This window comes from Chiroxiphia lanceolata, chromosome 4, assembly GCF_009829145.1.
Source record: "Chiroxiphia lanceolata isolate bChiLan1 chromosome 4, bChiLan1.pri, whole genome shotgun sequence".
In the NCBI taxonomy this organism is placed as follows: domain Eukaryota; kingdom Metazoa; phylum Chordata; class Aves; order Passeriformes; family Pipridae; genus Chiroxiphia; species Chiroxiphia lanceolata.
The window spans coordinates 27,964,557-27,977,776 of NC_045640.1; positions in this window are offsets into that span (position 1 = coordinate 27,964,557).

The window sequence follows — 13,220 nt, forward strand, 5'->3', positions numbered from 1 at the left end:
TTTGGCGCATGCTGCGCCAAGCCCATTGTAGTGGCATCCTGGTCCACGTCTGGGTCTCTTTAACAAATGGCTTAGTCATTGTGCACCACAAAAATACCTTCCTGAGCCCCTCAGGAGGCTGACTCTGATTTGACCTCTGGAAGAGTACAGCACCTGGCTAGGCCAGGAATGGTGTATGTCCAAGCTGGGCACAGGGAAGAGATTTGTAACAGAGGGAGTCCTGGCAATGTGGAAGAGAGGTTGTGGTGAATGCACTGACCATCCAGCCCTCACCTCTATCCACTGGGGTTTTCTCCTCAGAGCAGATTAACCTCCTCCTCTAAAACAGTGTCTGATCCTACACTGAACCCTGTTAAGGTGAGATCCCACAAGAGGTGCCCTTGGGAATCTGGGACAGGCAGAAGGCTGGCTGATTTCTGATTGCTGTGGCTACAGAACATCAGAGTCCTCCATACCATCTGGAGACCTGGCTGAATGCCCTAGGGCATCTCAAAATACTACTTGCTACCTATGTTTAGGAATCTGATTTGCTCACTTGGTAATAAGTTCCCTCTTCCCCTTACAGGCTGTTTCAAATTATAAATAGTCACATATATCTAAGCTTGACTCTCAAACCTTGCCTTTTCTAGCATGAGTAAACCTGTACTCTCTTTCTCTCCAGACTATCATAAATTTTTTTGTGGTGCGTCATGTCTCTTTGAGAAGCTGGATAAGTTAAAAACATTTTCTGTGCTGCCTCTTGTATTCCCACATTCTCCTCAATGTATAAGCTCAGTATCTTTACCCAGGCTCTGCACAGGGCCAGGCTCCCTTTGCTACCTCTCTTTGTTATTTCTCTTTGTATTTATTGAAGGGTCATGGCAGTCTTTATTAACAGTATTTACGGTTACTTTCAACAATATGTGAGTAGTGTCTGTTATACAAGTCTGAGACTCCTAGTTCATGGCTATCATCTGTGTCTCTGACTCCTAGGTGCAGGTTGGATGTTGACCAACAGACCTTGCAATTCAGATAACTCAGCCTCCCCAGTTCTGCTATTCCAATATTTTTGTTTTAATCTACAGTGAATGCCACCAGAAAATATTCCATGCTCCTAAATGATTGATAAACTGCTAGTGTTCGCTCAGGGGCAGGTCTCTATGGATCATGCTGGAATGGCCTTGGTAACAGATATGTCTCTATTAAGATATTATAAGAATCACCAATGAGACAGTTTTTGGTTAATTTAATACGTACTTTCTTATTTTCCTTAAAATACTTTTAAACAAAATATCACCTGTTCCTAAATCAAATGCCTTGCAGAAATCAAAATAGACTGTATCAATACACATGACCTTGTCAACTATGTCTGAGATTCCCTTGAAAAAAAGTGTATTTAATGCCTTGATTTTCTGGTATATGGGACAGCATGAGTGCCATTTCATCAAGCATATGAAGTACAGCCTGAGGCACTCATAGTTAATGGCGTGTGAAGATAATGCACTGCTCTTAAAACTTCTTTCTAACCCTGATTAAAGAGTGATATTAGTGCTTTGATGAATGACTGGAAGTAACTGGTTTTTTGAATAGACTGAAATTGTATTTGCATGCCATGATTTGCATTTTGGAAGGGTGATATATGAAAAAAACACCACTCATTTACAAATAATTTGGCTTTTAAATCAAAAAAGGCCAGACTTGTCACAAGACTGACGTGTTTGGTCTGGCCAACTTTGCTCAGATACTGTCAGTCATTGGGTTTTAGGACTGGTTGGCATTTTTTTCCATTTTAAGTGCTGATGATCCCATAGTCAGAGAACATACAGAGGACTATTCTTCATTGTACTTGGTTTCTTCTATCTGATTTCTAGTTTTACTGCTGTTAACCTAAGAAATGATCAGCTTTGACGCAACTCAGCTAATGTTGTGGTTCTTCAAGCATAAATGCCAATACACTTTAATAAAGTGTACAGAAGGTTTAAGTATAGATTGGTGAGTCAAATTCCACCTGTCTCCTGCAGACCTGCGGTCTGGACCATTACCCAGCTGGCAATTAAAATTCCAGTGAGGCAGTGGACTTCTATTCTTAGGACCATGCCTGCAATACATTACTGTGTGTCTTTTTGAAGATGACCTTTGAAATTAGAATAAACTTTATCCTAAGTAGATCTGAAGATTTTAGCCCAGAAGATATAAAACAGATGAAGATATGTCTTAGTTTTTCTTATTCAATTACCTATTTTTGTCCCAGACACAACTTGCATAGAGACAATGTAAGTGAACTAAAATGGGATCAGAGTCAAATGGAAGGTCATCTGATTGGTGAGACCTCAAACCTATTTATCAACCTTTTGCATATTAAGCAGTTGTCTAGAATGCTTTTTGTTTCTTCTTGTACCTATTTCTGTAAGATGGCATTTAATCAAGCACAGTAAAACACTGGAGTAGGCTTGATCCCATTCCTCTTCATTTCAGAACTGGAAAAGCTCAACTGAAAGAGCTATTGCTAAAAGTTGATATAGAATCACAGAATCACAGAATATGTTGAGTTGGAGGGACCCGCAAGTGTCATAGAGTCCACCTCCTGGCCCTGCACAGGACCACCCCCAAGAGCCACATCATGTGTCTGAGAGTATCATCCAAACACTTGAACTCTAGCAGGCTTGGTGTTGTGATGCGTCCCTTTCTCTTCAGATTGGCTCTTTAAAATTTGTAGTTCATAGAGAATCCTCTTTCCTGCTCATATTTCAGGGTCATAAGTACATAGAGATACTGTAAGGGGGAGACTGGGAGGAGTGACCACTGCTACTCCCTCACTGTGGGGGAGCGCCAGCTGCCCAGGCCAGGCAACATGGTATCCTGGGAGCTGCTGGAGGAGATAATGGCCACAACTGCCTCGTGGTGTCGCCACAGAGGTAGGGAAAGCTTGGTCTGACCACCGACGCAGCTTCATCGTGTTCTGGTGTGGGGTAATATGGAAGAGTTCTACCGCCCAAGTGAAGCTTCACTGGTCAGTGAGACACAAGAGAGTGGCTCACAGCTGGCAGCATAACTTCAGGAACCTGGCAGAAAAACAGCTGGCCCATCCCATGTGCAGGATTACACTACTCTGACCATCAAGAGATTGAGAAACTACTGTAAAGTTACAGAAGACTGTGATAGGAAGAAGAAAGTCAGTTAGAGACTGACATAAAAGATTGAGAGGTTTTTTGCCTTTGTTTACACAATGTTACTAAAATAAATTGGCAGGTTAACTCATTCTTGCAAAGACACATTTGAATAGTTACCAAAGACTTCAAACTCTGCAGAAAGCATTTATCAACACCTTTAGTAAGCTGTTGCTTACCCAATCTTTTACTGGATTTTTTTGCTGCATTCCTTGCAGTCATTCAGTAGTTTCACAGTGCTAAGGCACCAAATTGCTGCCTGTGAAGGCTGAGACAGCACCAGGAATTTAGCAAATGACTCTGTGCCTACAGTCTGCCCACGGAATTTGGTCTCCTAAAGTTCTTATGAAGTCTCGGGAAAATCCCACATTCAATAGGCCAGTTTTGCTGTTCTGTGCCCCAGTAGGTCTAAAGAGATTCCATTGCTTCCTCATCCATGGGGCTTTACATGATGCCAGCAGTGCTGTCCCAAAGAGATTTACTTGCCTAACTGGTTGTGGAATCATATGGGAGCTAGAAATTAGAGCAACTGCTCTGCCTCCTGAGCTGAAACAAAAGGGACTAAACAGAGAAATTCAGCAGACAGCATATTCAGCAGAGTGAGCAAGTGCAAAGAGTTCCCCTTGGCATTCTGGCTTTACCAGCTCCAGTCCGGTTAGTGGAAACCATGTGTCAGAAAAGTCAGCAGTGCCCTGGCAGCCAGGAGGGCCAACTCTATCCTGGGAGGCATCAGGCACAGCATTCCAGCTAGTCAAGGGAGGGGATTGTCCTGCTCTGCTCTGCATTGGTGCAGCCTCACCTTAAATATTGTGTGCAGTTTTGGGCACCAACTTATAAGAAAGATATTAAGCTTTAGAGAGTGTCCAAAGGAGGGCAACAAAGGTGGTGAAGGGTCTTGAGGGGAAGCTGTATGAGGAGCATACAGTATGAGAAGAGACTGAGGGGAGACCTCATCACAATCTACAACTTCCTTGTGAGGGGAAGAGGAGGGGCAGGCACTGATTTCTTCTCTGTGGTGACCCGTGACAGCTGTGACAGGGGAGGTTTCGGTTGAAGATTAGAAAAAGATTCTTCGTCCAGAGGATGTTTGGGCACTTTAGCAGGCTCCCCAGGGAAGTGATCATGGTACCAAGCCTGACAGAGTTCAAGAAACATCTGGATGTTACTCTCAGGCACACAGTGTGACTCTTGGGGATGGTCCTGTGTAGGGCCAGACACTGGACACGATAATCCTTATCGGTCTTTTCCAACTAAGCATATTCTGTGATTCTGTTATTCTGTGAAATGTGGCAAAACAGCACTGGTTTCTCTGGGCTGTGTATTTCCTGGACGTAATTACGTGCCTGTGGGAAGGAGTTTACTTCAGCCTTCCTGGCCAGTTATGGGAAAACATGGATGGGATGTTGAATGTTATTTTAACCATGAGGTTGCTGGCTCAAATAGTATCTGGAATGGCTTGTAGCTAAATATTGTTACACTTTGATTAGAACTCTGTCTTTATTATCAATTAGCCAGTGAAAAAGAAACTTGTGGGTTTACCTTGATCCTTAGTAGACAGATACCCGTATCGTGTCGGCTGAACCCCATACAGCTCACCTGGAATGGACAAGTGCGGCCTTTGGGAAAACAGCTAACCATAATCCTGGGGGAAGCCTTTAGATATCATGATTATTGAGTGTTGCTGTACTCTTTGTGGTAGAATACTTGACTTTCTGGTTCTTTCTGCTTTCACATACAACAACCTTCTTGCCTCTAATTAAGAATGGAAAGAAAACACGGTTGTAGTAAGAGACTCATCCATCATACAGTTAAGGACAAATCCTTTTCCAAGAAAAACTGACATTGTTCTAATGGCTTAAGGGGAGCTTCAGTAGACTGAAAGTCTTCCCCATCAATTTGGATGAGTTAAGCCTACAAGTCTGTTGCAGTCCACAATATTGATTAGCATGCAAAAAATACTGACATTGATCTCTTGGCAATGATGCTTCATTAAATTATTCAAAGCCAAAGTTCAGGGAATAAGAACAAGTCATAAGAACAAGTGCAAATTCTGTTCTCTGAGTATTTTCTTACAGCTATACCAGGGCCTTCTACTGAGGAAAAAATATCATACCTTAACTTGGATGATGAGATAACAATGTAAAGAATAATTCCAGAGATTTTATCCTCATTGCCTTATCCTGTATAATCCTCAGCTCCATAGCAGGAATGCTGTGATCAGAGATCTGTCTCCTTGAACCAAGTACAATATAAATAGAGTTTAAAAGGAATACAAGGAAAATAAGAGCCTCCTCCCATAATGTTAATCTATTGTTTTATGCTTTTGTTTCCAACCATCATCTAGGGTGAGAGACCATCTCCAGGATGCTCAGCTGAAAACCAGAACACTCTCCTGAGCTGCAAACATCAAAGAACACAGTGGAAGTTTTTGGGTATTTACTCATATGTTTCAGATTCATGATGTAGATTAGAAGCTGATAGGAGGAGAAAAAACCCACAAACTCCAGACCACTTAGTAGCTGGTTCCAGTAAAACCCATCAAGGTTTATTTTTTTCCTGTCCCAAACTTTTCTTTAGTCAGAGTCCCTAAAATCATTTTATATGTTGGAGAGAAATATTATTGTATAAACATGTGAAGAAATCTTTCCCTTCATAAGTAGAAAAATATGGTCTTTTAAAAATGTTGACTTTTCTTTAGGTAGCCTATAATATATTAGTGTTGATAATAAAAGTAACTAAAATCTGATACAAAGAGCAACTGGGTGGTCTGGAAAGAAAAAAAAATCATTATGGATTGATTTACTCTTTTTTTCTGGAGTCTGTGACAGAGTGAGACTCTGTGAGATGTTTTAGCTACATGTCAATTTGACTTTTTTATGTCTCTGATTATTCAGTACAGGATAGTAACAATGGATGAGATAACTTTGAAAGCTTTGTTACAGAGAAAGATCTGAGATATCCCAATAAACTCAGTTTCCCAGTGTTTATCGGGACGGCAAACATATTTATGGAACCAGGCCAATTGTATTGCAGTAAAAGAGTATAGGAGGTTTTTGAAGACAGGCTAAAGATTTTGCAGGTGGAGGAAAATCTTACCATTGATTTCCATTTTATGTATTCAGTAGCTGATGCAAATTCACGAGAGCTACAGCAGTACTAAAAGAAAAAGTCAAATATGAACCAAACAAGATAAAATCAGTTGCTTTGAATTGTTGACCTTGGTTAACTACACTGGAGAAAGAGGGAAGAAAAAAGTAGCTCTCTGTGACTAGGTAATTCCAAGGGGTTTGTCTTGCCAGGGGTGATAATGCTGTTGCTCGGGAAAGGACACTGGGGAGTGCCCAGGGCTGCCAGAAGGGCCCTGAGCAGCTTTTGCCTGCAACTCAGATCCTTTTCGCTGGCTGTTGGGGATGTTGTTCATTGAAGAAAAAAGCAGCACTTGTTTGGTTTTCTTTTCCCCAGAGAAATGCACAGGGAAGGGTAATGTATTCATAAGAAAAATATAAAGATAACTCTCCTCTAACCTAGGAAAATTCAAGCAACAACGTTTGCATGATCTATGCATTCTTGCTCATAATGACAAATTGAGGAACTGTCTGAATTTTGGCTGTTGAACTTAACAGTGTAGGTACACCTGCAGAGGAGTACCTTACAAGCCCATTGAGCTTCTTCCCCATATATTCAGACATCAAAAGACTAAACACATTCTACAGACACAGGAAATGCTGGAGATTACTCCATCTCTGATGGTTTTGTTATTTTCCTCTGTCCCAGCTACATTTCCATACATTTGCAAAGCACGTGATCAGGGCATTCCCAGTAGTATAGCTGCCCTTGATAACATCTCCCATGATTCGAAAATTTTTGCATGGAGACATGAGGGTGAGTGCCTTCCTGCAGATGGATGAGGAAGGACAACTGGTAAGTGAAGAACTTACCAGGTGCCTTCAAAACATGTGGGCACTGCATGTCTCAGGGACAGCTTTTGTCAGCAAGGTAACATGTAAGCTTGCCACTGCCTCTTGCAACTCAGTCATGAGGGCTGGTGCAGTGAAAGTCCCTTGCACAACTCTCATATTTTGCAAAGATGAACCAAGTTTTCAATATTTATTGTGATTTAATACTGCCGTGTAGCCAGAAGAAGATTCTCATCTATTCTACTCAAAATTGTCATGCTTTCGTTCAGGAAGAAATTGTTGTGGGGAATCTCCCATTCTCTTTAATATTGTCCATGGTATAATAAAAAATTTCAGTAGTATCATGGGCATCAAAACTTATTACTCATTCTCACTTAATTGTACAGGGACACTGGGAACCAAATTAGACAAAAATGTAGACCTTGGAAAGAAGCAGGACAGTTACATAAATCCCCAGAATTTCAGTAATAAAATCAAGATAGATCCCATCAGCTCCCTTTTAAGGAAGCTTAACAGACCACATCGGTTTTTTTAATCCCTTTATGTTTTATTTGAATGCTGGGTAAACATCTGAGTCTATAATGCATGTAGGTTATGTGAAAGATTAATGTGCAAAAAATAAGCCACATTTACATACGTCTGAAAATAATTATCGCACATGTAGCACTGGGTCTAAATATTGTCATAATTCCAACAAAGAACGCACAGAAGACACAGGAGCTCACTAGATTTTCCCCTTTAGAGAAACATGTTCAAAGCTTGGTTTTCAGCAAAAATGCAAAGAGGTTTGTTAATCTTGCATATTTAACATGTGCTTGAGTAGTCACATAATCATGGGACCTGAGAACATCTTACTGTGGTATTTTGGGAAGTACGTCCCATTTCCTTTCTTGCAGTTTTTCAGTTCAGCTTTGCAGCCCCTCTATCCACATACCAGCGTGCTGGCACCCTGCTGCCTGCAAGGGCAGAGTGCATAGGGCTGACTGACTGGCTGCCCTCCACTCAAAGCCACTCAAAGACTCTGTGAACTACAGAGTCATGGCTGTCAGGACCATGGATGAAGAAGACATGCAGCTTGGCGTCAGGCCTGTGGACAGCCTTTGTAGACCTTGTTCAGAGCAATCTCCAGCTGAGTTAAAATCACCAAAAGGATCATTGAGCCAGAGTAGGAATATGAGATTGTTAATGGCTGTTCTGTGTGTGCACAAGTGTGTATATAAAAAAAAAATACAGCACTTGTATCTGGAACGTGCCAGGTTTAGGAACAGGCTGACTGAACTGCACATGCACAGTATCTGTTCCTTACCACTCATTTCCCATAAAGCATATCTGGAAAGAGTTTCTATGACAGGTTCCAGTAAGCACTTAAATGCTGTCCTTGGGAACCTGGGAAAGGATCATCACATATGGATGAAACCTGTTAGAGGCTACACCTCTAACAACATCCTTGAAAATGTCTTAGTCCTGAAGCTAGTGAAACAATTACTTTTTAGTGTAACTGCACTGATTTTAGCTGTTTACTATAGGAGGGAATCTGACTAAATTTTTCACTCCTGGAATTCTAAAACTTTGCAATGAATTGAGATATATGTAATCCAGAACATCTTCTTAAAAGAGTTTTAAAAGTTTTGGTCCCTTCTCTTTTCATAACAAAGCCAAAATAAACTTACCTTCACATACAGTAAATGCAGCAATTAACTCAGTCATAGCATGTTCTAAAGGACGTGTTGCTCCATGACTGACCACTAGAATGCTAAGTCAATTATGCTCCATTTATGTATCATTTAGGCAACACAGAGCATTTAATAAAAAATGGACATTTAAAGTGAGTTTTACATAGTTTCCATGGTGATTGTACTAAAAGCAATAACAAAAGGCTTAAATATGTTTTCATTTAGAATATCTTGAAAAGAACTTGTTTGGTTCAGACATGTTTTGTTTATGCTATAATTTGTTCCAAATCACTGATTACTATGAAATGTAGATAAATTGCCATGGCAGTACTGTTCAAACACTTCAACAGAGCACCAAAATAGTTCAAAGCTTGTTGCTCAATACTTTTGTCACAGCTGACATGCACATTAAAATGGGAAAAGGTTCCAAAAAGGCAGTAACATTATGATTTAAATTTGGTGCCACAGTTTTGCATTAGGCCATCTTCCAGAGTACATTTTGCTCTTGCTATTTTATTATGTAATTCAGGAGCTTATTGAGAGACAGCTAAACTTTGTCAGCAGCTTTTCAGAGCCCAGAGAAGTTCAGAGTTGTGAATATTTGCATAGTAGTGAGGGGTTGGGGCAATAGTTGATATATAGATTGCACTGTTAGCTTTTACTTTGGCCTTCCTTTAAAAAAATACAGAAACTACATTATCTTTGAGTCTACCTGCAACAACAGCAGTAAGAAAAGGTGCAATAATGCAGTGAGTATAAAGTAAGGTACAAGGATTTGGGGGGGGAGTTTTACAATAGAGATTTTCAGCTTAAACATCACAGTCTTAAGGCAACTCAATGCAACTATTTCAGTTTCTTCTAGCTAACTGCAGCATGGAAGCCCCTTGAAAGGCTCTCCTGCCTCTTCAAAGCAAGGGAAGTGAGCCAGTATTCATTATGCCTCCTTGGTTCAGCCAGCACATATACACATTCAAAGCTATATTTTAATTTAAGTGTAGTCATATTTTGCTTTAGTGTACGTTTTCTGAATTAGGACCAACATACTGGTGAAAGTTGTATTTGCAGTAAAATTGTCTTTTTCTTACTTTCAGGTAGCCAAAATTAACAAAGCATCTCTGAGAGGGTTTGCTGTCTCCACTGAGCCAGGAAACAGCAAGCGTGAATGATTTGCAAAAAAAAAGGTAATTCTCTAAAGCCTCAGTACTTATCCTCTATTTATGAATTGCTCTCTGGCAGGCCTCATCCATTTCATGATAGAGGGGAATGTGGGCTCAGCAAGTGCATCTTTCTGAGCTCTACCTTCAATAAAGAGATGGAAATAAGCTTCCACAGAAGGCAACCAGGAGCATGTAAGGCTTGGTTTCTGTACTGGATGGCCCTGCAGAGGTGCCCATCAGACTTCTACAGTTATAAGAGGTGCTGTAAAGATCAGCCTTATCATGCTAAAAATAGCACTGGTGACCACCATCCCTCCATCCACACATACTTCAAACCATATCCAGAGCTAAGGCTCCGGACTTAGATGAAGAGGGGAACAACATACCTCTGAACAGCAAATTGGGGTGAGAATTGAACAACCTAAATTTGGCCTCTCAGCTGAGGAATGGGATGAGTTAAGGCTTTCCAAAGCATTGGCTTTCACTAACTATTGTAAGGTCACAGCATGCATGTAAAAACCTTGTATACTTTTTAAAAGTCGGTTAAGTTATGGTTTTCTTCTGTGAATTATAAATGCTGCAGCCACAGTTAGCTTCCAAGACACAGATCAAGCTGAATGACATCTGGACTCTGAGGTAACCTTAGATGAAAATGGTCCTTCTGTTTTCAACTCAATCTTCATGGAAGCTGCTCCTCCATAAATGTTTAATAATGCACAGTAACTGCAGATATCTGCCAGCTGGAGTACGGATGCTTTTGTTCATACGCAACTACTTACTCTGAAAAGTTGAGATAATGCTAGGAAGAAAACAGGGCTTGAACCAAGAAATATTCATGGTTGTTTCTTCTTGACTCTCACTTCCATACTTGACTTTTGTCTATTTTTCCTCAAATCTGCATGGAAATCTGCACTTTCCAACAGGGCTGAGTACAACTGTGTACAGTCATGTGCGAATGTACAAGGACAGTGGTTCAGGAAAATGTGTCCCTGTGTTCTGAGGCAACACAAGAGGAAGCAGTAGCAATGTTGATTTAGCAGTTGGTACTGCAGTCCCAGCTTCTTGCTGGAAGGAAGTTTGTGTTTAGGTGAGCTCTGAGATAGGAATTCAATTCTTCTGTTTCAAAGCTGTCTTTTCTTTAAAACACATTTACTCAGGGTCTTCCAAAGCAAGACATGGCTTAACTTTTACATGAGATGTTGGATTTTTGGCTGATGTGCTTCAGCTGATTATGATGGCGTTTTGTATGCAGAGACTCACTTCAGTTCATAAAGAAGGCTTGCAAACTACTGCAGAGAAGGAGCTACTGTTACTGCATGAAGTTCTCCTTTCCAATGCTACAGAAGTCAAATAACGAAATCAGATGATTTTTACCAAAATTTCTTTTCTTATTTTATTTTTTTAGCTTGGAAAAAGGAAGAAATGACCACACAGTGTTTTCAAGCCCTTTCTAGTTTTCTGTATCTCCCTGGCCTTGGCCATGGATTTTGTCTAAAAACTGACATCTTGGCTCAGGTTTTCCAGGCAATACATCCTGCCTTTAGACAAAGACCACCACTCTTTTCACATCTAGGTTTGTCCTACACCCGGTTTGACTTGAAAAAGGCAGCTCCTTGCTCCTTTCCCCTACCTCCCCACCTCCCCTACCTTATACATGGTCAAAGTAAGAATTTGTAAGCTTAGCAAAATTACTGGAGAGAGTTGTTGAGGATAAAAACAGACTATATTTTGGCTTTCTTAGAAACACCTGGTGTTTCCCTATATCATCAAGTATGCCTATGCACCAGGGCAAATGGCCTCAGTTTGGGATAGATTTGACTCAGATTAACATTTGTCTGCAGCTCTAGCAGCTACACCCATGAGCAAAGCATAAAGATGATCAAGAAAACTGTCTACTAAATGTCAGAGGGTTGCAGTGACCCAAAGGAAAGCCTGCACTACTGATAACTTGCTTAGCTGAGAAGTATCTGAGGAGTTACAAGCAGCCTTTGTTTCTTTTATAGCTGGAGAAAAAAGGAAACCTGTGATACTTCAAGTGCAGCTGTATGTGTGTGCTGTCTTCTCCTCACACAGCTTACCTGCAAAGTCAGTCCTATATTCATAAGCATCCTGCAGTTCTTTTAACTTCTTTTTCTTGGCTTTAGTTCTAATACACCTTCTGCCCAGACATCAAAGTATGCCAAACAAAAGTAACTACTCAAACAGCAAAGTGGGTTATCTCAGACCACACAGCCAACAACACACATGCTGTTTTGCACTCCTGTCTCTAACATAGACAGCCTTTGCCTGATATACACTTTTGCTGTAGATAAAACTGACATACCTTTAATAACTGATGGTGACTTGCAATTAACTGTAAAGTGCAAAGCAATTTTCCTAATTAAAACACAGGAAAAAAAAGGACTTTTAGATCTTTACACAGCATTATACATCCCTGAAAGTCCTTGAATTAGATATTCCTTGGAAATGACTTGCTGTCTAATTACAATCAGCATAATCATATACTTCTTATAATGATACACCATTGTTTTCTTATCGTCTATATATCTACATCGTGATAGGGCCTCCTGCTTTGGTTATGTTATCTTCAAAAAAAGTCTATCTCCAAGCTCTATTTTTCTCTCTTTTCACAGAATCACAGGATAAATAAGGTTGAAAGGAGCCACAGTGGGTCATCTGGTGCATCCTCCCTGTTCAAGCACATTGCACAGGATTGTCCAGATGGTTCTTGAATATATTTATTACTGGGAAGTATCACAGTGTTGTGCTTTGTGTGTGAATGCTGAAAGTGAACAGTGAGTAGATGAAAGTAGCTTGTAAGCCAAAATGTAAAAGTGCATTTTTGTTGCTTTCACTGTCTTCCAAAAATACTTTAAGTTTTACACTAAAAAATATCATCTCTCTTCCTTTCTGTTTTACTCAGTCTTGTGCTGGGTTGAGGGGACAGATCAGACTCTGCATCAGACTTGCAAAATTTTTGAATCTTCCAGGAAGCCATTGCTATGATTCTCAAACAACTCAGAAGGAGCCACTGACCCGACACATTGCAACCACCATCAGTGAGTCTGTGAGTGCACCAACCACTGCACAGAGGTGCTTTGGGCTGTTTGGATACTTAATTTAACCTACCATATGCAAGGAAAGAGCCTGCAATCAGATACATCCAGAAGCTTGTGCCAGAGGTGTGAACCACTGCAAGATACTTTCCCCCTGTAAAGTTCTCGCCAGATAAATAAGTAAAAGTGTTAGGATACAGATAATATACTGGTACAGAAGGGAAGCAATTGAACCTGTGGAGCCTGAGGCTGCCTGCACTTTAATTTGGCC